Source organism: Humulus lupulus, chromosome 2, assembly GCF_963169125.1.
Source record: "Humulus lupulus chromosome 2, drHumLupu1.1, whole genome shotgun sequence".
NCBI classification, from domain to species: domain Eukaryota; kingdom Viridiplantae; phylum Streptophyta; class Magnoliopsida; order Rosales; family Cannabaceae; genus Humulus; species Humulus lupulus.
The window spans coordinates 12876072-12880105 of record NC_084794.1 but is presented as its reverse complement, the minus strand read 5'-3'; the positions used below and the strand labels follow the sequence as shown (position 1 = coordinate 12880105).

Here is a 4034-nt window from a genome sequence, read left to right as displayed (position 1 = left end):
GTTCAAACTGATCTTCCACATCAAAAATTTGTTTTCTTGTGATTGTTTGTGTTACTTGGTGAAATTTGTGACATTGTATGCATCAGTGGCATCGTAATTTAAAAAATCGTTTGGTGAAAAAATTAGTGTCTTTACGTGAAATTGAAAGTGTTTTTGAAAGTTTAAGCATAATGGAACAAGAACCTAATGTTGTGCAAGAAAAAACTCTTCTTGAATACTTTTCACCTATTTCATCTAATGCTCCATCATGCATTGTTTTGCCCACTACTAATGCCACTCATTTTGAACTTAAACCATCAATCATTCAATTGTTACCATCATTTTATGGTTTAGAAAGAGAGGATCCATACATGCATGTAAAAGATTTTTTGGAAATTTGCTCAACCTTTCGTTTTCAAAATTTTTCAGATGAGTCGGTTAAACTTAGGTTGTTTCCTTTTTCTTTAAAAGATAGAGCCAGAGCTTGGTGAAACTCACTTCCAACTGGAACCATAACTACTTGGGATCAACTTTTTAATAAATTTCTTGCTAAATTTTTCCCCATGTCCAAAACTGATAGTTTAAGAAGAGAAATCTTCGAATTTTATCAAAAAGACAACGAAGAATTTTATGAATATTGGGAAAGATTTAAAGATTTATTATTAAAATGTCCCCACCATGGTTTTGAAAAATGGAGACTTGTGAAATATTTTTATGATGGTTTAACCCCTTCAAACCGACAAATGATTCAATCTATGCATACTGGAAAAATTTTAAAATTGCAAGGGCAAGAGGCTTGGGACGCTCTTGAAGAATTGTCTGTTAATTCACAACAATGGAATTATTCTGATCCTAGGTCTAGAGCCAACCCTTCACCAAAAAGAGAAGGAAAATATGAAATAAAAGAAGAAAGTGATTTATGAACATCATTTGAAAAACTAGTAAGAAAAGTAGACGCCTTAGTAATAAGTCAATCTATGAATTCTCATGTGCAACCTAAAAAAGATGTTTGTTCTTTATGTGCTAGTTCATGTCATAATGCTCAATCATGTCCTTCTTTTGTTGAAACATTTTCTGAAGAGGCTAATGCTTTACATTCATATGGAAAACCTTCTTCTGATAGCCCATTTTCCAACACATACAATCCAAATTGGAGAAACCATCCTAATTTTTCATGGAGACAAAACCAACCACAAATGAATCAAGGAAACCAATTCCATATGCCATATCCAAATCATGTCCAACCAAGTCAACCTTACCCTCCACAAAGAAAACCTTCCTTAGAAAACACCTTACAAAAATTCATGCAATCCACCCAACAAATCTTACAAAATCAGTCTCAATCCATTGCCAAACTCGAGACACAATTGGGTCAACTTGCTAGTGCTGTAACCGAGAGACAAAAAGGAAGATTTCCTAGCCAACCCATCCCAAATCCTAAAGGCCAATATGAAATAGGAACCCCTAGTCATAAAGAAGAAGCTAAGTCTATTTCAACTCTTAGGTCCGGAAAACAAATTGTCAAACCCGATTACATACCTCAAGTTGAAAAAGACCAAAGCCAACCTCAAAGTTCCAACACAAATGACCTTTCAAAAGATGATGCTCAAATCCTTCCTTCCATCCCAAAAGCTCCTTTTCCACAAAGATTAATTCCACTCAAAAATGGGATTTGGAAGCATTGGAATCAAGTTAGAATCGAAGGAGTTGAAGAAGGAGGTTTTAGGGGATATCTGGTCTAGAGGTAGTGCTATAGCGCCCACCCTAGGGCGCTACACAGGAGGCATTTGGGCGTTTCTTGGGTTCTGAGAATAGCGCTGGGGTGCTAGGGAGCAACGCTGTAGCGCTACTCTATTCCTTCAAAGTCCCGTTTTGGGTGTTTTTAAGGGTTTTTGGCTTGGGGTTTCAATCCTTAAGGCCCGGGATCGAATCTACTCACCGTATGGGCATGTTTCGAGGTCCCGAGAGTGGTGCTTAGGCTAAGACCCTTTCAATGTTGATTTTCATTAAGGGAGGTTATAATTGGTTATGATTAGGTAACCGCTAAGGAATCAAAGGTCGATAGTTCTCAGGAGTCGTTCTTATTATAATTCTCGCTCGAACCATAGGTAAGAAAACTGCACCCCATATGTGACATGCATGGTTGTTCATGAGTCATGTTGATTGTGTAAATGTGGACATGGATTGATTATTAGATGCTTAGAAAATCTTGATCACTTGTGCATGGTACTGACTAATGATGGACCCGAAACGGGTATGTTTAAAAATTTATATATCGCAAGCGCACGAATCGTCCATATAGAATAGTGACCGTGTAAGCAAGGATGTCGAACCCAAAGGAGTTGTCTAAAATCGAAAATGAAACTATTTTAAATCAAAAATAATAAATTCTAACCTAGCTCCAAAGATTGATGAGTTTTAATATTATGAACATAAGATAAAAGATTGAAAAATAAAGCTATTTAAGAGAATAAAAATAAAGCAATAATGAGTTGAAAATAAGTGTTAAAAGAAAAGATTATTAAGATACTAGAATCCACAAAATGTAAGTTTAATAATATTTATTAGTATATTGATTCCCAAGTTTTAGTGATAGTTAAAATATTTTAAACTATCATTTTCCAAAAAGATTTATAATTTTAAGAACAAATTTCTTATAAAAAGATAGGATTTTTCTTCACTTTTCAAAATTATAATTTCAAAGCATTTAGTGTAAATCAATCTAATGAAATAACAAATAAATCAATGAACATTATTTATAAGGCAAAACATAATATTTTTGTTCTAAGCATGGATGTGTACAATTTAATGACACATCTTACACAAAGAATATTATGTTTATGCACTAATGAAGAACAAAGTGTAAATATGTTCTAACAATCTAAAATACAAGATATTTAAGATGAAAGAAATATATGAAGAAGAAAAATCCATAGACTTTGTTGCATTACAAGGGAAATCAACATACAACATAAATATTACCTAGTTACAAGTTGCTTCATCATGATCTTAATAATCTTATGAAAAAGATTAGAAGCACATAACTAGAGTAGAAATTACAAAATAAATGACATACATACTTGCAAAATGCTCTTGAAAAACCCAAATGGAAGAGAGAATGGTAGAGAGAAAATGAGAGAAAAAGATGGTAACCAAAAAATTAAGCCCCCCAAAATGGTCTTCAAAACCCTTATTTATAGCCAAAATGACATTATTAAAATAATCAATTTAAATTAAGTAAATTGATTAAATTAATAATAAGATGGTAAATAGGGGTAATTTGTAGGAGTGATGATGATTTTGGGGTAAAAGTGTGTAGACAAAAGGGGTAAAAATGTGGCATTTTGAGTATAGGAGACAAATGGTACACTTAGGAAATATAGGCTCAAAAAGTGGCATGAATAGCTGTAACAGGCGGCTGGGAGCTTTGGGGACTTGGGCCGATTTGGCTGGGCAAAAGGACAGGCCCAAGTTGTCTCGGCTGGGGATGTGGCTTGCTGGAGGGATTGATGCATGAGAGAAGATGAGCTGCTGGCAAGGAAGATGGCAGGCGTTGGTGGTGTGTGCTGAAGGAAATCACTTGCTGGAGGGAAAGAGTTTGTGGCTGCTGGCAAGGACACGTGGGAGCTGCTGAAGGCAATGTGGAGAGCTGAAGATGGCAGGCGGACTGGGCCAGGGGACAGGCGGGCTGGGCCTGGGCCATGCGGGCTGGGGCGTCTGGGCCGGTTGACAGGCCCACGGGCCTTGGGCTGCTGGAAAATGGCAGGAGGCCCACGGTGGCTTGCTGAAGGAATGAAGCTTCAGCTGAGGAAGGAGGCCGAGTCCGTACGGCCTGGAGAGGAGATGGAAGAGGCAGTGGGCCTGGGCCGTGGGGCTGAATGGAGCATATGGCCTTGTGCCAATTTTTCTAATTCCTTTTCACAAAAACCACTTTTCTTTCTTTCTTTTTCCCAAAACTAATATAATTCCTACAAGATAAAAATAAATTAAATAACAATCAAATATTTTCAAATATAAATAAATCATATTATTTATTTTAAAAATATTGATTATAA

At 36.1% G+C, this 4034-nt stretch overlaps 1 non-coding gene across 1 annotated transcript; it reads right to left on the bottom strand.

Annotated features, from left to right (window-relative positions):
* Window positions 1-557: 557 nt before the first annotated feature.
* Window positions 558-664, bottom strand: LOC133820204 (small nucleolar RNA R71). The gene has a single exon (XR_009886630.1). It is a non-coding gene; the product is annotated as a small nucleolar RNA R71 (small nucleolar RNA).
* Between the last annotated feature and the right edge of the window lie 3370 nt (window positions 665-4034).